Below are 21,412 nucleotides of genomic sequence, written 5' to 3'. Positions count from 1 at the left end.
ATTGTAATCCTAGCTACTCAATAAACTCAGATCTGAAAATCATGGTTTGAAGCTAGCCCAAGCAGGAAAGTCCCTGAGATTCTTATTTCCAGTCAACAATCCATAAAAGCCAGAAATAGAGGTATTTCCCAATTGGTAGATCACTAGTATCAAGAGAAAGAAGCTGAAAGACAATGCCCAGACATTAGTTCAAGCCCCAGGACAACCCACATGCTAGAAAGAAAGGAAGGGAGAAAGGAAGAAAAAGAGAGAGAGAAAGGAAAGAAGGAAGGAAGGAAGGAAAGAAGGGAGGAAGGAAGGAAGGATGGAAGGAAGGAAGGAAGGAAGGAAGGAAAGAAAGAAAGAAAAAGAGAGAGAGGGCGGGGTTTGTCTCAAGTGGTACAGCAGCAGCCTTTAATGAATAAAGAAAGCAGTAATGCAAGTACTAAAGGTCAAGGTCTAGTACAGCAATAAATAAATAAATAAGAAAAAGGAAAAATTGAGACCTTCTGCTTGATTTATGTTCCTGAGTATAATTAGAAAAGAAAATATAGTTCTTTCACTTACAGAACCAGACTTCTTCCATTAACTTTTTCAAGGGGAAATTTAACATTCTATGCTAATCAATAACTGATGGACCCAGCTGTATGCATAGTAAAGTCCTCAGAAGAAAGTATATCTAGTAATTATAAATTTGTCTGAATTAGGACTAAGATTAATGATCAAATGTCTTATTTTGGATGTTTGAAATTAATGAATATACTCCTATTTAGTGTGAAATAGAATTCTTTGTGCCAGATAAGCTCCCAGAACTAATATACTTAAAAATGTTCATCAGAAAAATCTCTTTGTGGTTTTCATATTTTCAGTGGTTATTGTGAAAAAATATTACCAAGAAATAATGTGAAACATAACAAGCGCATACAGATAGCTGGTATGACTAAATAACAAGGTGCAATATTGGCTTTGCCTATGATCATGGAGAAGAGTAAATGGGTCTGACTAACTAGGAGTCTTCATTTGTCTAAAAATAAACTTTCCCAATAGAAATATAGTACTCATGATTTTGCAAGCTAACTTTAGAAAGTGACTAATGCATTCTTATTTCTATATTATATAACCATTCCTTTGCTAGATCTGGACTTGCTCAGACTTTACTGTGTATTACATCAGCCTGAAGAGTTCATTAAAATAAAGGTTGCTAAAGGTATATAGCCAATTTCTAACTGAGCATCTCTGGGGTGATAAAAGAGTAATACAGAATTGATCTCTCTTCTCCTATGAGAAGAACAGTGTAGTAAAAATTGGAGTACAATCTCCTCTTGCTCTGTTTCTCTTTCTGTCTCTCTCTCCCTCCCTGCTTCTCACTTCTGCACTCTATTTGCTGTGCTTACTTATACTACAACCAGACTAAGATAACAGAAACTGTAATGTTTAATCACCTAAAAATTGAGAGCATTCACCCAAACACATCTATAAAATTATATCTCCACCTAGAGACATAAGTGGTTGGGAGACTATAAACCAGAGCACATGGTTGGATTAGGAGTCAGTGGTAGAGAGACCCTCAATGGAGTCTTTGATTCATTTCAATGGATTTTTGTATTTCAGGAAAAAGAAGTACATTTCATTTTTTTATTATGGTTACCACTCAATATTTCAGTTTAAGAAGGATTAGCTGGCTTATTTTATATACTCTGCACGAGGAAACTACAATGGATGCAGTAAATATCTTTAGAGACATGGAAGGCATTAGGAAAGACAAGGAGCCAGGAGCCAGAGGCTCATGTCTGCAATCCTAGCTACTCAAGAGGCTGAGATCTGAGGATCCTGTTTCAAAGCCAGCCCAGGGAGGAAAGTCTGTGAGACTATTGTATCCAAGTATCCACCAGAAAACCAGAAGTGGCACTGTGGCTCAAAGTGGTAGATCACTAACCTTGAGCTGAAGAGCTCAGGGACAGCACTCAGGCCTAAGGTTCAAGACCCATGATCAGAAAAAAAAAATAAGACAAGAAGATTTCTAAACTTTATAACCAATATATGTGGGAGAATCTTCCTTAGAACCCTGTGAAAACTTCATGAATGAAATCTACTTTTCTGAAACTCCCATTTTCATGAATGTATAAATGTGCCCTGATAAAATTTAAACAAATTTTACAAGTTTACCTCCTGAATCTCAGTCTGAAGTTCTACTCTTTGAAGGAAGTTGTCATCAGCTACAGAGGATTACTATGTTAGGACAACCTGACTGATTTGCATTTGTGGATTTTCTGTTCCTTTTATATTTTCATGTTCCACTCAATAACTGAGGTATCCTCAAAATCAGACATCGAACTGAAGTAGAGTCCTAGAGAAAATGAATAAGTCTTAGAACACTGGTTTACTCCAGTTCTGAATCTTACCAGTACTACTGCAACTGGAAAGATCCATGGCTTTCTCGTAATCTCTTCTCTGTTATTTTAACAGAACACTCTCCAGTGGATACTAGGCAAGTTTTATTCTTCCCAAGCTCTCCAAAACTTTCACTTCACTTTTCTTCCATTGTCAAGAGTGCTGATTTTCCACTAATGCCTAGATCCATTGCTAAACTGGGAGTCCAGCCATTTGTTTACATGAAATAATTCTTTTTTAAAAATTTAACATTTTGTAGAGGTGATATGCAGAGGGGTACAGTTACATAAAGCACATAATGAGAAAATTTCTCTTTGAAAAGTATTACCTTCTCCCTTATTTTCTCCCACTTTTTCCCCTCCTGAATGCTATCACCCCACCCCGCCTCCAAGTTGTATACTTCATTTCCTACAGTGTCTTGTGAGTATCACTGCTGAATTGATTCACCCCTCATCTAACTGTTTCTGTGATTCCCCTTCCTCTCCCTAAGTAAGATAAGCTTATATATAATGAGAAGCAGTGACAATGGGGAATAAACCAAAAGGAAAAAAAAAAGAAAAGAATTGCAAACAGTACAGTATAAACCTTCTTGCTTCCATTTCTTGGAGTTCATTTCAATAAGCTCTTTTTATATGGTTATATGCACCTAGCTTTTGAGCCATAGAGCTTCCCTATGAGTCAGCAATCCAACTCCTGGGCATTTACCCAAATGATCATAAACCAGCCCACACTAAAGCTACCAGCACACCCATGTTCCTTTCAGTATTATTTACCACAGGTAAGATATGGAATCAACCCAGATGCCCCTCAGTGGATGTATAAATCAAGAAAATGTGGTAAATAAACACAATGGAATTGTGTTGTCCATCAGAAAGTATGGCATTGTCCCATTCATAAGGAAATAGAAAGCCTTGGAAAAATTAGACTGAGCAACGCAAGCCACACCCAAAGAAACAGGGACTGCAAGTTTTCCCTAATTTGTAATAATTAGAATATGTCTATAAATCTACAAGTAAATCCAATGGATAGCAAAAAGGCAAATAATTACACTTGGACATAATTAAACAGCACTCTAAGCATTCACACAGTAAGAACAAAGGATATTCTTAGGAGAGGACTCCTTTTAGTTTGAGCTGAAGAGTTAACCTGTCTTCTTTGATTTTATCAGTGAAATAACTATAAAATAGATACCTAATTCCTATTTGCCCAACTGGAAATATATTCCCTAAGCAAGGAGATCCCAGGCTTTGGAAATTAAAAATCTAAAATAATAAAATTCTAAAATAGTGTCTACGCTAATTGTGACAAAGAGAATAGCAAACTAAAATGAAGTAAAATGCAGAATGTAAATAATACTGAGGAGGAGGATGTCAACACTAACAGAGGAAAAGAAGTCATAAGAAGAACATATTATGGGGTTGGAAGGCCTTAGATTTGCAATTTAATCCTTTCAAAATCAACTGTGGAAACAGGGATATTTGCCAAAGCTAGTTTTATCAGTAGATCAACTCAAAAGAATCTCTCAGAAAAACTTTAGGATGACTCATAATTTTGTGGACATAAGCAATACCAAGATCTGTGTTTCAAATGCAGCCTCTTCTGTCCAGAACAAAGAGATTCTTTTCATGGGGTTTACAGTGGCATCTTGTGGCATCAAAAACTGAATGGCATCACTATGAGTTCACCTAAGCCAGTAAACAGATCACAGTTGGAGAAATTACATTTTTGTATGTAGATGATGTTTTCTGTCAGGATGAAGAATCCATATATAGTAGAGTTCATGGGCTTTCATATTGATTTCTTAGAAACTAGAGAAATGTCTATGACACAAATTTATTTTACTTTTTGCATTATAGGATGATTAAAACAAAATCAAAATTTGGATAGTCCATTTATAACCTGAGAAAGAAAACATTTTTGGATTTCTGTCAGAGCTTTCCAGGGTACAAACCATCAGGTACTATCTCTATATTATGAATCATCTAGTTTCCCATAAAAGCCCATTTGTAAAAGGATATGCAGGTCCTCCAATAAAACAAAGGATCAAAAAAAATAAGACTGAAATGGATCCGTGGTATACACAAATAAACTTAATAATTATTATAAAAATAATTTTCAGATTCAATATATTTCATAGAGAAACCAGCTGAAAGTACCTTGTTTCTCAAATGATGGCATTGCACACAGTAATGTTGATTAGCTACAAAAGTAATCACTAAACTCAATTTAACTGTGGTTGTATTCAGTTCAATTATTTGAAAATGGAATGAATATCAGGCTGCTAGTTGCAAGGGAAGCCTTGTTATTGCTTTCTTCCCAGAAAGACACAGTATAACTATGTCTTATCTGCAAGAAAGTGGAGGCATTTTATATGGTAAAAAATCACATTATTTGATTTTTTAAAAAGAAAGAAAAAAAGACAAATAAAAGAGAAAGAAAATAGGTTTCTATCAAAAGTAAGCATTTCCTTTAAGTTTCCAAGTTTTCTAAGTGAGGGGTAAGCCTTACCTACTCTACCTGCTGCTTCCTTCTAAAGAAGAGGAGGAGTCTATGTTGAATGACTGGCTGCAAGGTACAGGAAGCCTGTTTGGCTGCTAATATTTATTCAACAGTAAGAGACCATGGATTCTGCTGTCAGATTGTCAGTGGTTGTAGAATTTCCACCACATTTAGAAAAGTAAAATTACAGCATCTCAATGTGACACGTGGGGCAAAAATCACATATGTTTAGAAAGGACACACTACTGCTTTGTTAATTATGCAGTGCACAAGATAGGCCTGCAATGTGGAATAAAAGCTTTCTAAATAATGACTTTTTCTGTATGTGTGTACAGGCCTGGGGATTTAACTCAGGGCCTACCTCTGTCCCTGAGCTTTTATTTTTATTTTATTTTTTTGCTCGAAGATAGTGTTCTACCACTTGTGTAACAACTTTACTTACAGCCTTATCGTAGTTTATTGGAGATAGAGTCTCAAAGCTTTCTTTCCCAGGCCAGCTCTGAACCACAATCTCAGCCTACTGAGAAGTTGGGATTATAGGTGTGAGCTACAGCACCTGTCTTAAATGTGACTTTTATTACCCTAGAGTCCTCCTCTATTTCCTCATTTCCTCACCATCTTAATGCTCTGTACTCTTAATATATCAATGAATATTTACATGGTTATTCATTCTTGAGATTATTTTTATTCATCTGACTTATTGCCTTTCTATAAATTCAATGAATATTATAAATATTTCAGGGGGAAAATGCTAAGTACTTTTGAGAGGACATTGAAAACTTCTTAGACCAGTATAATAATGTTAAGTTTTATGATTGATTAATCATAAAATTAACTAGTTTAATTTTTTACTCTCTCTTCTCTTGTGTCAGTACTGGGCTTGACTTGGGGACTTGACCCTCTCCTTTGGCTGCAGCCATTCTACAATCTGAGTCACACCTCAACTTCTAGCTTTTCGTTTTCTTAATTTGCAATTTCTTAATATACATTATTTTCTTAAAATACATTTTCTTAATATACATTTTAATATACAGTAAAAATACTGTACATAGGGGTTATACTTACATGAGTAAGGTAATAAGTACATTTCCTATCAAGCATTGTTACCCCTTCCTTTGTTTTTCAACTACCATACCTTCCCTCTCCACCTCCCCAACTCATACCCCACCCCCACCAAAGTTGTAAAGTACATGTTCAACATAGCATCTTGTATATCTCATTGTTACAGTGGGTCAACCTGTATCCCTGTTTAAGCATTTTGTTATTTCCTTTCCCCTCCCCAAATTAGAAAAATGTATATGCAAGATGCAGGGCACTGGAATCAAATACAGTGAAAACAGGGGTTATACCATGGGGGAAAAACATACAAAAGAAACAAAAAAGTCACACAGTACATTATAAATACATTGAAAACAACAGCAACAAAGATAAATTATCTTGTGTTCCTTTCTTAAGGTTCATTTCGCATAGTATCATCTTATATGATCAAATGTACATAGCTTTTGATCTTTCTGCTTGTCTGGTAAGATTATCCTAGATGTATACTAGTTATTGCAAATAAGAGAGACCATGGATCTACGTTTTTTTGGGCCTGGCTTACTTCACTTAATATAATTTTTTCCAATTCTTTCCCTTTCCTAGCAAATGAGGCAGTGTCATTCTTTCTGATGGAGGCATAGGATTCCATTGTATATATTATATATACCACAAATTTCAAACTCTACTACAAAGCCATAGTAATCAAAACAGCTTGGTACTGGCACAAGAACACACCTCAGGACCAATGGAATAGAGCTGAGGACCCAGAAATGAACCTACAGACCTATAGCCACCTAATCTTAGATAAGGGAGCTAAAAAAAATAGGATGGAAGAAAGACAGTCTCTTCAGTAAATGGTGCTGGCAAAATTGGTTAAACACTGTAGAAAACTAAAGTTAGATCCTTATCTATCACCCAGCTTTATCAACTTTATCAACTTTTTATCAACTTTAAATGGATCAAAGACCTCAAAATAAAAGCAGACACTACTGGCTTTTTAAATGTCAATTGAAGATAAGAGTCTCAGGACATTTCTTCCTGGGGCTTGTTTTGAGCCATGATCCTCTGATTTCACACTCATGAGTAGCTAAAGAAGACAGCCATGAGCAACTAGCATGCCCCATCTTTTTTGAAAAGTTTTTTTTTTTTTCAATATTCTATGTGCTCTTGAGAAAAAAATACAGACAAATTCTTGTTTTCTTAGTGCTGGGTTCTATAGATGACTTTTAGACTTTATTGCTTTGCAGTGTTTTCCTCTTCTATTTTCTTGCTGATCCTCTGCCCAGTGGTTCTGTGTGTTATTGAAAGTACATATTTAATCTCTAAATAGACTGTAGGTTGATTTACATCTTTTGACTTCTGTCAGTTTTTGCTTCATTAAATTTGAGATCCTTGTTTTTAAGAGTCTACACATTTAAAATTCTGTATTTGCCGGGCTCCAGTGGCTCATGCCTATAATCCTAGTTACTCAGGAGGCTGAGATGTGAGTATCGTGGTTCAAAGCCACCAGAAAACCAGAAGTGGTGCTGTAGCTCAAGTGGTAGAGTTCTAGCCTTGAGCTGAAGAGCTGAGGGAGAGTGCTCAGGCCCAGAGTTCAAGCCCCACGACCAACCAAAAAAAAATTCCCTATCTTTCAGATTTTTTTTTATCATTACAAAATGTGCTTTTGGGTCTTTGTTAACATTTTCTCCTAAAGTCTACTTCCTCTACAATAGTGTGCTATTACATATCCATATTGATTAGACCCCAAATTAGATATCATTTGTATCCTTCTATAGCAAATGTAATTGTGTCATGAAATGTGAAGTATATTTCCTGTAAACAACACACTATGCAAACATCACACATATTATGTGTATTATGTATATGCTCTTTTTCTTTCTCTTTGTCTCTCTCTCTCTGACTCTGTTTATGTATCTTTCTGTGTGTGACTCTCATTCTCTCTCTGTCTCTCTGTCTCTTTCTCTCATTCTCTCTCTCTTTCTCATTCTCTTTCTTCCTTTCTTTGTCCATTCTGAAGCCTGAACTCAGAAATTCACTCTTGCTTGCTTACGCATTCTTGACCTTCTTAACACTAGGGTTACACATCTATTCTGTTTTTTTTTTTTCTTGCTGGTTAATTAGAGATGGAGTTGTTTTACAGACTTTCCTTCTCAGTATACCTTCAAACCTATACCATCAGATCTGAGAATTCTTAGTAGCTATGATTACAGACATAAAGATAGCCCAGCTCAGCTCATCTCCTTTAAAAAAAAGCATTAATTCCTGTCTTCTGTGTTTGTTAAAGAGATATGTTCAAGTGTGTTTTGAAAACTCCTGTTTATATTACTTTGTATTATTTTAATCATGCATTGTTACAATTATTACTAAATCAAGTTTTAGATAAAGCAGAACAAGAAATAAGAAACAATAATGCACTTATACTACCTATTGTGTGCCTGCCAATATGCATTAAGGAACATGTAAGAGATTTCTGGTAGTCCCCATGAATGTGTAGCTTCTAGAAGTTACTTTCCATTTTTCAGCAAGGCTCATATTTTCCTTCCCTGAAATCTCAAGGGGAGGGAAATGCCTACCCATTGTTAACAGTTTCCTATTATTTCTGTAATAAAGTTACAGTACATTTTATTTGTTCACCCTGGGCCAAACTTTGAGTCACACCAAATAGCCAACATAGACTGTGATTTCCCAGGGAACTGTGAATTTGGAAAGAACATTGGGTGCTGTAGGGAATGATGATTTCAGAGGAGCTCTAAAAGATGCTATATTTTTCCTTACTTAGCAATGATGCTGGCCTTTGAGCCAAAAACTACTATGCCGAAGAGGTGATGTATGGGCAAGGGCAGATGGAATAGAGAAGATCGAAAGTCCATTGAGTTGCAGTTGAACTGCAGGTAAGTATTACCTCTTAGATATTAATCATCAGTTATTTATATAGCTTTGCTTAATTTCTAGAAACTAGAAATGGATTGTTTTGCTTGTTTTGTTGCATATTTGTTGCTTTACAGGAAAATTGTTCTAACCAAAAGCCTCACTCTGCCATTTTGGAACTTCTTCTCTAATGCAGAACTTTTCCATTTCCTGTCTGACCAACATAACATGAGTCTCTATAAAGTGCCTTGTTATGAGTATGCCAAGTTTCTCTCTTTGCAATTCTCCTCTAGGAAATATAACAAATATCTGTAAAGTTTTACAGAATTGTATAAATCACTATTTAAAAGAAACCATAGCTGGGCACAGGTGGCTCACACTTGTAATCCTACCTATTCAGGAGGATGAGATTTGATGATTGTGGTTTAGAGCCAACCTAACAGAGATTCCATGATACTCTTTTCTCCAGTTACCCACCAAAGGAAAAAAGGCTGGAAGTGGAGCTGTGGGTCAAGTGGTAGAACACTAGCTTTGTGCACTTAAGCTCAGGGATAGCACTTAGGTCCTGAGTTCAAGTACCATGATATGTGCACACACATGCAGGCACACACACACACACACACACACACACACACACACACACACACACACATATACACACACACGACATAGTTTACCTGATTTTTTGCTCTCAAAATTACTTTCACTAAAAATGTTATTGATATATTATGCATATAATCAGCTCCATTAGACAGGTTCTGTATTTAATAAAACAAAATTTTACAAACTAAAAAAGAAATCAGTAAATTAAAGAGAGTTGGCTAAAAAATCTTCTCAAGAATATTAAGAAATACAAGATTTGATTTGAGAATACAATTTGCAAATAAAAATATATGACAAAAGCCTTTTTTGTTATTTTCCCTTTGACAACTGTTAAAAAATAATGAACTTCTACCAAGATTAAGCATGGGTTATCTGCTAAAAAGTAGTGAACTTCCACCAAGATTAAACATTTGTAGAATGTAGAATGAAATTATGAATGAATTAGTCATTTATTCATTCATTCAAAATGTATGTATTGAGCAATCTGTACGGGCTTATATAGGTCATTTTTTCTTCTGTTTCATTGATATTTGGAGTTTTCTCACATTTCAAGGATTCCTCTTTTCTCTAGACTCACCAGCTACTTAGAAGATATAATTCACCCACATATGCACCACTTGTCATTACAAATCAGAGTGCAGAACTAATGGGAAACAGGAAATAAGATGGAAGCAACATCTACAGGGGGAATAAACAATGTCCTCATGAGGTCTAAGCAGCAAAAAAAATTTTTTGAGAAAGCTTTATAAGTACAGAGCTGGATGACTTGACTTATGCCAAACATTCTAGCTACTCAGAAAGTATAGATCAAGAGGATTACTGTCTGAGGCCAGATTGGGCTATAAATAAATAATTTTCCAGACCCCATCTCAAGAAAAAAGATAGATGAAGTGATTTATCTACCATTTAATTCATGGTTGAAGGATCCTTGTGTAGGCTGGCTTAAGCAGAAACCACAAAACCCTACCTGAAAGTTAACTAATGGGAAAAAAGTCTTAGGATATGGATCCAGTGGTAGAGCACCTGCCTAGCAAGCATGAGGACCTATGTTCAAACTCTGTTCTCTGTTCATTACTGCTTCTAAAAATGAACATACATGGAAACAACAACTTATTATTTTGGCCAAACTCATTTTACATTTTGCCACAAATGCAATTAATATTACTCTTAACAGAGTGATGTTTTCTATACTGCTGAATATGTTCAAAAATAAGAAAATAAATATGATAGTATCCACAGCTTCCATCATTTCCATAATAAGAAGACCTCAAATTCACTGATACAAACAAGATACAAGAAGGGAGAAATGGGGAAAGAAGAGGAGACATTTTCTTTGTCCAGAAGAAAATGGAAGTAAAAACTCTAGAAGAAGCCAGATGGCAGTGGCTCAAGCCTGCTATCTTAGCTACTTGGAAATCTGAGATCTGAAGATTGCAGTTCAGAGCCATCCAGGGACAAAAGTCTGTGAGACTCTTATCTCCAGCAAACTCTTCAGAAAAAGCCAAAAGTGGTGCTGTGGCTCAAGTGATAAAGTGCTAGCTTTAAGCAAAAGAAGCTCAGAGACAGTCTCCAGTACCTGAGTTCAAGCCCCAGGACTGGCAAAAACAAAAACAAAAACACAAAACTCTAGAAGAATCATTCTTTAAAATATATGATTACTTATCTGCACATGTTAATAATCAATACATTTACATTTTGTTTTGTATATCCAAACATTTTTATGTACTTGTCACTCCAAATATTAGTGAACCATACAGAATTAATTGTATCTGATTGGAAAAATTTACTTAATGGATCAGTAGTATGCTTCACCAACAGTGGGACTGACTCTCCCTGCTTTGATGTTCTGATTTTCAAACTGTACAAGTGGTTGCATGAGAGTTTGGAGGATTTGTGTTTATTCTAAGTCACATAATTTAAATAGTGTTAGGCATAATTGAACACAGTCCTTATTAAATATTGGTGCTGAATAAAGATCATTTCAAACTAGGCAAAAGAGCCAAGGTGGTATGAAATCTTCAATATTATAAATGGTGGTAATTTTCTTTTAAAATAGATCATAAAAGTTCTATAAAAAATAAATTTAGGGGCTGGGAAGATGGCTCAGTGGTAGAGTGTTTGCCTAGCATGCATGAGGCCCTAGGTTTGATTCCTCAGCACCACATAAGCAGAAAAAGCCAGAAGTGACACTGTGGCTCAAGTGGTAGAGTGCTAGCCTTGTGCTGAAGAGCGAGGGACAGCGCCCAGGCCCAGAGTTCAAGCCCCACAACTGACAAAAAAAAAAAATTAAATAAATAAATTTAGCTTGGTACTAGAGGCTCATGCCTATAATCTATTCAGAAGGTAAAGATCTGAGGAATGTAGTTCAAAGCCAGCCTGAGCAGGAAAGTGTGAGACTCTTATTTCCAATTAACCAACAAAACAGTTAGAAGTGCAGCTGTGGCTCAAGTGTTAGAGGGCTAGACTTCACATTAACAAGGACTGTGTCCAGGGCCTGAGTTCAAGCCTCAGGACCAACACACACACACACACACACACACACACACACACACACACACACACACACACACACACACACACACACACACACACACACACACACACACACACACACACACACACACACACAGAGTTTAACTGAGAAGGGTTAATTTTTTAAAAGACATAAAAGAAAGTAACAGAGTGATATTAGCTGATGCAGAAAGCTGCGATGTTAGAATTGTAGTTTGAGGCCAGACAGAGCAGAAATTTTCATGGGAGTTTAACTCCAATTAACCAAGAAAAGATCCAGAATTGGAGCTGTGGCTCAAGTGGTAGAGCACTAAACTTGAGCAAAACTTCTCAGAGACAGAACCCAAACTGTGAGTTCAAGCCTCAAGATTGCCACAAAAATAAGTAAATAAATAGAGTATCTTACATGTATACAAGTACAATGTACTTAAACTTTGCTCAATTTCTCTAGACAAATACAGAAACAGTAGCTGTGACAAGACCTGAACCAAACATAACAAAATGGCAACACAATAATCTATTCAAAACTGCTAAGGCTAAGGTTCGGTTATGTAGTCTTAGGAGTATATTTATGGGCTGGGAAGTTGGCTCAATGGTAGAGTGCTTTTTTCACTTGCATGAGGCCCTGGGATCAATTCCTTAGCACCACATAAGCAGAAAAAAAGCTGGAAGTGATGCTCTGGCTCAAGTGGTAGAGGTCTAGCCTTGAGCTGAAGAGCTGAGGGACAGCGCCCAGGTCCAGAGTTCAGCCCTCATAATTGACAAAAAAAAAAAGAGTGTATTTACAAGAGATTTCACAAGTATAGGACCCAAGTTTTATTTCCATAACCTTTTGACGCAGAGAAAAAGTAGTCCAAATCTACCAGATAAATTCCTATGGTTAAACCATTTCTAATATTGGAATTCCCAAGCCATGCACTCTTAATCTTACAGCATAAAACTGTATTTTCCAAGGATTCAAATTAAAATAACTAACCACAGCACTGAAATAACACAATGCATTGTGAGAGCTACAAGCCTTACAGAATCAGTGCCCTGTTTCTTATAGATCCAGGTTGCATATAAGTCCAGAAATACTAATGCCAACTAAGGAACTTTTCAAAATCTAGCAAATAATATTCTTATAAACAAGCATGTGAAAATGACAGTCTGATAAAAATGTAATTCAGTGTTTATAATGAACAAGTGAAACACTAACTGGAAATTGAGTCTCCATAAGTGACAACCTATGTGATTAAAGAATGAAAATTCAAATTATCTGAAAATTATTCAAATGCTGTGAGGAATGTCATGATACCTCTTTAATACACCGATTTAATGTTCCCACTCTGGTAGCACTTAATTAACAACAGGAATGATATACAGTATGCATTTAAGTAATGCAAGTGTATAAATCTTTGTAATTATCTTAAAATCTTATGAGAAATGTAATTCATATGTTCTCACAAGTTAGCAATATGGTAGAACAGGTGGTTGACACATAATTTGATTTACTGAGACAAGCTGTAGGCAGAATTAAAAAACATTTTCTAGTATTATCCAAGTAGGATTGATAGAAGTTTTCATTATTTCTCCATCCATCATAGACCAATATGCACACCAACTACCTCAATACTAATTAAAAACAGAAATTCCTATCATGAACTTCACATGAAAATGAAGATTGGATTCAACTGCTAAGGCAGCAATATCTCCCACTAGATACATCAAATAAAAACTTATGACAATCATCAGATGCAGAGAGAAGAGAGCACATGTTAGCTCATTCGACCCTCTAAGCAGGCACTGATGCAGATACAAACATCAGCTCATTTCTATAGGAAGAAGTACAAGGTAAAGTATTCTGAAGTTTTCTAGATGTCACTTTGTTACTGGGAAAATGGTGAGTATTCCAATCCAGAAATTTTCAGCCCAGAACTCATGTTTAAATAACCAAGTATGACATTCTACACAGAAACATGCTTCTCATCAAGGCTTTGAAATTCTTATTGCTCCTTTAGATTCCTTTCAAGGAAGATCAAGATTTCCCCTTAATAGAATCTTCCTGGTGTCCAGAATGCACTGTCCCAGAACCAAAGGCTGTCACATTGTATAGCTTTTGCTTTTCTTGCCTTTAGAGTTTTGCTTAATCAAATCCCATGGAGTTGGGTCCCCTACATTTTTGCCTATAGAGAATGCAGTGTCTCTGAAGGTAAAGAGAATAATTCAGTAGGAAAGTTGAATATTGAAAATATAGTGACAGCTGTCACTCCCTACTCATCTCTATAAAATCAAGTTTAAACCCTAGAGAAAGATGTGAGGAGGGAATGGAGATGGGAACAAGGACAGAGGGGATGGGTTGGACAATGACCACAAGAGCAAACCTTCGGAAGTTGAGTTTCCTATCCCCACTCCATAGAAGAAATACTCCAAGGCCCAGTGGTAAAGACAGAACATCCAGTCTCATGCCACCTATGGATAAAGACAGAATTCTGACATACTAGAAAAGTTAGGAAAAACCATAAAGACACTGATCAGAAAACTCTGTAACAATAAAGGTGTATAAGGGATATTCTTGCCTGGAATGGGGGTCCATTCCTGACCAACAGTGGCTCCATCCACTGACTACAGACACTAGCAGTGGTAAATGTCACAAAAATGTCCAGTCCTGAAATTAATTTAATCCCCAGGGACATTCTCCCCACTCCTGTCAATGTTATCATACTGCGGGGAAGTACTTGGATGCATAAACATACCCACACATGCCTAAGTAAATACACATATACATTAAATGGGGATCAGAGTCTTGAAACATAATAAGCAAAATCACTACAATGAAAATTATGCTTAATTGTGAACCAGGATGATCACATTTTAAGAGATAAAGGCAATCATCTATTCTGGCAATTAGATGAATCACATATTGTAATTATCTAACTGGAATTTGAAAGCAATCATCATAAAACATTTCAACAAATGACTTTAAATTCTCTTGAAACAAAGAAAATATGAATATTTTCAATAAAGAGAAGTCATAAAATTTAAATTATGGAAATTAAAATTAAAATAACAGAAATGAATATAATATGCTAGGAAGGCTGTTTTAGAACACAGATGATTGAGCATGGGACAGACAGGAAGGGAAGGAGCAGCCTGAGGCCTAATCCTCTGTACATCCTTAGTCCTCACAGCAGAGTGAATACTAGAACAGAAGCAAATGATTGTCAAGGGAGCCATGGAACAATTACACATCCAATTCTCACAGGAGCAAATGCAACTGCATTACCTGGGAGGTCATGTCTATATTTAAAGTATCCATCATATAATGACTGAACTAAGGATCTATCTGTGCAAATCAACCTAATTTCCACCTTATCCATAAACATAATCGTGTGTATATATGAATATATATATATATATATATATTACATGGTGCACAGCTAAACAAAAGTCAGCTTGAATTCTCTTTCACAGATAGGTATTTGACAGAAATATATAATGAAGTGATCAAGAGTTTTCTTTCCTTTTCTTTTCTTTTTGGTTTTTTTTTTTTTTGGTCAGTCATGGGGGCAGAACTCTGGACCTGGGCATTGTCCCTCAGTGATTCAGCTCAAGGCTAGCGCCCTACCACTTGAGCCACAGTGCCACTTCCAACTTTTTTCTGCTTATGTGGTGCTGGTGAATTGAACCTAGGGCTTAATGCATGTGAGGCATGCACCCTACCACTGAGCCAACTTCCCAGCCCTAGTTTTCTATTTTTACAACAATATTTGTTAAACCATGTCATTGTATTAAAATAATTTTTACTGTTCCTTTATTATAAGATGATAAATATCATAACAAAAGATTACTTCATGTTGTATACATTCAATTAAACATAATATATGTGACAACATAAAGGTACATTAACTATTACTTATTTATTTTTATACTTGTAATAAATCACTGCATTTTGCAAAATAAAATATTAATAGTTCATATTTTATTTCTAAAACTAATAATAGATAAATCTTGTCTTAAATTTCAGTTGTTCTCCAGTTTAGCATATAAATTTTTAGTATTTTTGTATGTAGATTTTATTATTATTACTGGTGTCAAGAAATAGATTTTATATCTGTAATTCATACGAATTTTCAAAGTTGTAGTGTCAAAACAGTATAAGAACTAATATGATGTGCTCTTTCAATATATCTTCTGTTGTAAATAAAACATAAATAAAGTATAATTGAATCTGGGTCACTCAATAAAGACATTTATTTATAGTAACTGAGAAGGGAGGTGTTATAATCAGTCATGCATGGTTCAATTTAGCTGTGCAATGATATCATCAGTACTCCAATATTCTGAGTACCTCTTCTTTGCTTTGTGTATTTGAATACTGATCTCTATTTTAGCCCCAATTAGCTATAAGGACACTTATTCCTTTATGTACTAGTAGCACTTTGAATGACAGGACATTTCTTCCAGAAGCTATTTCAGGAGATACAGGAATTGTTTTCTCCACAGAAGTCTTTCCACAAAAATTATTGGTCCACATGCTCCATTCCCTACAAAAGCAAATATTGCCAGTGGATGGGAGGTTAAGTCTGAGAAATTTGTTCAGTTTTGTATTAAAATTAGAGTCAACTTTATCAAAAATATCTAAATTGGCAGAGGAAATATGGATAACAACCAAAAAAGGAGAGAAGAGTCGAATAGGCACTTCAGAGTTTTGTGATTTGTGAATGTCTTTAATACTACTGATCCTAAAAATACAATTTTCCTTTGCTCAGATTTGGAAAGTCATCAGTTCTTTCATACAAATCTTCCATGACTTTATGTCCAGAATTTACTAGTATTTTCTGAATAAACTTCTTCTGAACCTTAGCCATACCAACTTACATGAAGAAAGTTGATTTACTATAGATAAATATTCATTGGCCAAAAGAATGGATAGAATTTAGCTGTGTCACAAATATTTAAGAAACAGTTATGCTGCTTTGATATATTACCATATTTGTTAGTTATGAAATCATTGGTGGTAAGTTCATTTTATTTTAGCAAAAGACTGGAAATTTAGACTCAAGGACATAGGTAATATATCTATGATAATACACATATTACACCTTTCTGTCTAATATATATGCTGGTTAACATGAACATTCTAAACACCCCTTTTCAACTTTTATAATTGAAATTGGAACAAAAAGCCTAATTCAATTTTGGATATTTGACAAACCCTTAACAGGAACAAGAACCCTCAGCCAACCACGGGTAATTTATTTTCCTCAGATTTTCCTGGATCAAGGCCAGATGCCTAGGGACTGGAGAGCCCTGGAAGCATGAGGCAATGCTGACTGGCAATTCCCCTTGAGGAAGCCTTTTTCTCTTGGGTATTTTCCAGAAGGAAAACCACACCTGGGCACACAAGCACTGTGTTCTAATAGGCACAAGGACAGCTCCTCCTGCAGAAAATAAAGCAAAACTCCAAGTAATTACAATACTAAAAATATCTTCTAAGTCAAGTTTTCTCCTAAGAGATGCTTTAGAGGAAATACAAGTTTCACATAATAAATCCTTTTTTATAATTCAAGTGGCCAAAACTTTATAAATAATGAAACAAGACAATAAAAAATCCTATCATAATTGCATAAATGATTGCAATGTATTCTTTTATCGTTCAGTTTAAATATATAATTTAAATTAAATTAAATATTGGATGCAAACTTTAAATAAAATAGATCTGTTCAGTTCAGTAGTTAATTAAAAGTAAATGGTTGAAAGTCTCCAAAAGGATTTTCTTAAATCATCTGTTTTTCCCTAAAGACTTCTGCAAGTATTTGAAACAAAGCAATGGTGTTTATTTTTCATTTTGATTTTAAGTAATAGAAAATATTGTAATTCTTTTGCCATTTGTTTTGAGTGAATGTACAATGGCTTCACCTAATGTATTAGCTCAGTTGAAATGTAATTTAAATACTGTTATATTCTTTTTATACAAGTATATAATCTCGAGTTTTTTTAGAAGTTGTCAAAAGTTGTACAATAACTACAATCTAGTTCCAGAACATTTTCATTACTCTAAAAAAAACTCTTCTAACCAATTACCAGTCATATTCCATTCTTCTACCAGCCCATTGCAATCATTAATTTACATTATATTTGTCTAGTCTTTTTTACTCTTGGCCTTTTATGTAAATGTAATTTTTGTAAGCAGCTTCTTTCACTTAACATGATATTGTTAAAGTTTATTAAAGTTTATTTGCTTGTGTGTGTTAATTTCATCTCTTTTGTGGCTGTGCAATATGCTATTATATAGATATATCACATTTTCATTGATGGATGGATTTGGGTCATTCCAATTTAGGAGCAATTTTAAGTTAAGTAATTATAAACCCTATTGTATAAGATGGTATACATTAAATTTTCTCTTGAATATTTACTCAGGAGTGATATTATTGGGTCTTACTGTCACTTTTATAGAATTATTACATAAATTGCCTGGAGTCAGTTCTAATTCATACTCTCAAATATACCTGGATGACACTTTCATAAGCATTGTACAATCTTCTTAACATTGTATCCCTAAACAAAGAGAAGGATACTAAAGATACTAAAATTGTGTGTAGTGCATAGTATTATATTTTGCTATTGAACTTAAATGGCTGTTAATATTATAAAAGATACAATGCTCATAATTAAGAACACATTGATAACCCCAGGGAAAAAAATGACCAATACTTTAATTTTTAGGCCATTTGTTCTTTCTATAATAATTCAAGTAATTGTTAATTAGAGGTACTCTTTTTACATTAATTAAAATTTCTAACTTTTTATTCCCTCTGTCCCAATATCAGATAAATATTCTCATGGAATCATATTAATGAATTTTTACAGGCGCATGTGTTTGTGAGCACACCATCTTAAAAAATTAAAGCAATTTATTGATATAATTCACTTCAAATACATCAAGTATAAACTAACACAGATTTCACTATAAACTACAGAGATTTCACTGTGATCTTCCAAACCATATGACAGCTGGGAGAGAGCCCAGGGTAACCAAAGAAAGGAAAGAACAGGTTTACAGCAGATAATTCTGATGACTAAACAATACTAGCATTTTGCTCTTGATTTAGAGAATGGAGTAATGTCTGAAGTGAGACTTTTTGCAAACACATATACAATGTATTTCTACTCCTCCATCAGGAAGAATGATATTGATACTATAATCTTCATAAAAAAATGAAAAGACTTGGAAAAAATGATATTAAGTGAAATAAGGCAGACCCAAATAAACATAGGTTACAAGATTTTTCTCACCTGTGGTAGCTAGAATGTTCCTACAAATCTATAAGTAAACACACTAGATGGTAATAATAATAATAGTAATAATAATAATAATAATTACATGTTATTTAGGCATTCATACAGTGAGACCAAAAGAGGATATCCTTTAGGAGAGGATCACAAAGGTGCAATAGTTGTGTATATTTAATAATGTAAATAGTATTTATCAAAATGATCTCCAGGAAATGGAAACAAGAGGTTTTCCTCCTCTTTGTTGTTCTTTTGGTTTTCTCTTCCTGTTTTCTTTGGGGGGGAGGGTCCAGTCATTGGGCCTGAACTCTGGGCCTGGGCGCTGTCCCTCAGCTCTTCAGCTCAAGGCTAGGGCTCTCCCACTTGAACCACAGTGCCACTTCTGGCTTTTTTTTTTTTTCTGTTTATGTGGTGCTGAGGAATCAAGGGCCTCATGCATGCAAGGCAAGCGCTCTACTACTGAGCCACCTTCGCAGCCCTTCTTTTCCTTTGTCTTGTTTGTTCATTTATCTGTCTTTTGGAGGGTATGGAGGGGCACAGAAATGATGGGACAAAGGGTAAATAAATACAGCAGTGATACTAAGCACATAGAAAATGAACCATACAACTTGTAGAGGGAAGAGAGTAGGGAAAAACTTGGAGAAAGTGAGGGAAAAGGGTGACATAGTTTCAAAAGAAATGTGCTCTTTTCTAACTTATATAACTGCAACCCCTCTATATATCACCTTTACAATAACAATATACAAAAATTAAAATGCTCAAAATAAAAAACTGTGTTGTGATAACATCACTTCCCTACAACTATTTAATCTCATTTCAAGTTGCCAGTACGTTTCTCTGAACCTACTTGGGGTGTGTGTGTGTGTGTGTGTGTGTGTGTGTGTGTGTTCTAGGGTTTTTTTTTTTTTTTTTTGCTGGTACTAGGGTTTGAACCCAGGGCCAGAGAACTGTTCTTTTCAATTTAGACAGTTGAAATCAGTCTAGGAACCCTTACCCCAGTTCTCCCTCCTTATTATCCTCCTCATCTTGGGCAAGCAATTACTTTCCTTGAACTCATTATTTTCATCTACATATTTCATCTACATACATTGTTCAATCCCATGCTTTTGTCTGAGGGAACTTGCATAAATCAAATTAAAAAATAGCTGTGCAGGTCTTTATAAACTGTGAGTTTTGCTGTCAACTAGATCTTTTACCTTGTAGCTATAGGGCATGTCTTGGGCTTTGCAGAATGCTGCTTCCTGGCAAGCAATAGGATGGGGTGACTGTTCTTCCACAAACAATAAAGAACGTGCAAGCCAGGCACCAGTGGCTCATGCCTGTAATCCTAGCTACTCAGGAGGTTGAGATCTGAGGATCAAGGTTCAAAGCCAGCCCAGGCAGGAAAGTCCACTTGAGATGATTATCTCCAATAAACCTCTAGAAAACCAGAAGTGAGACTGTAGCTCAACCAGTAGAGCTCTCACCTTGAGCTGAAGAGCTGAGGGACAGTGCCCAGGCCCAGAGTTCAAGCCCCAAGACTGACAAAAATACAACAACAAAAACAAAAAAAAACTTGCAGTTTAGAGTAACAAGAGAAACTGACCCTTTGATCCTACAGCTCTCTAATCATTGATATTCAGTCTGGAGCATGTGAACAGAGGCTTGGCTTTTTTATGTGCAACAGTTGTTAAAAATCACATGAAGGTCAAAGTTTTGATAGTGATAATGATGATAACCAAGAGCTACTTCCTGGATTTGTGGTAAGGGAAAAAGAAGCACTTGCTCCTAAACTCCAGCCCAACTCTGCTCAGTCCTCTTCTTGGCCAGGTGTCAATCATGTCCTACAAAGACCCTGACAAACTTTAGCAATATTTTCTAACACTTCTGAGCATTTTAAAGTATTGCCCTTAGAAAACTTAAAAGTGTCCAAAAGTGTCCAAATAATTTAGTTGGTTCTAGCTTACACTCAAAGAGCTCTGTGCCCCAGTCTCCATGAAGGCAGGAGCCTAATTTCAGTAAACCTTGCCAACCTTTATTCGTGCTTTTTTGTTGTTGTTGTTGTTGGTCGTGGGGCTTGAACCGTGGGCCTGGGTGCTATCCCTCAGCTCTTCAGCTCAAGGCTAACACTCAACCACTTGAGTCACATTGCCCCTTCCCGTTTTCTGAGTGGTCTATTGGGGATAAGAGTCTCATGGACTTTCCTGCCCAGGCTGGCTTTGAACTGTGATCCTCAGATCCTGAGTAGCTAGGATTACAAGCC

The 21,412-nt window shown here is 35.6% G+C and overlaps 1 protein-coding gene across 6 annotated transcripts in view; it reads right to left on the bottom strand.

Moving 5' to 3' along the window:
* Window positions 1-21,412, bottom strand: part of Sntg1 (syntrophin gamma 1) — an 807,695-nt gene that overhangs the window by 699,833 nt on the left and 86,450 nt on the right. The window contains exon 1 of one of the 6 annotated variants that reach the window (XM_069990697.1): window positions 14,256-14,321. The exons of the other annotated variants lie outside the window; for them this stretch is intronic. The gene's annotated coding sequence lies outside the window, so the exon portion shown is untranslated. Of the gene's footprint in view, window positions 1-14,255; window positions 14,322-21,412 lie in introns of those variants that run through there. 6 annotated transcript variants of the gene reach the window in all.

Source organism: Dipodomys merriami, unplaced genomic scaffold, assembly GCF_024711535.1.
Source record: "Dipodomys merriami isolate MVZ:Mamm:240054 unplaced genomic scaffold, mDipMer1.0.p SCAF_4, whole genome shotgun sequence".
NCBI classification, from domain to species: domain Eukaryota; kingdom Metazoa; phylum Chordata; class Mammalia; order Rodentia; family Heteromyidae; genus Dipodomys; species Dipodomys merriami.
The sequence above is the reverse complement of the archived record's forward strand: the minus strand, read 5'-3'. Positions and strand labels throughout refer to the sequence as shown.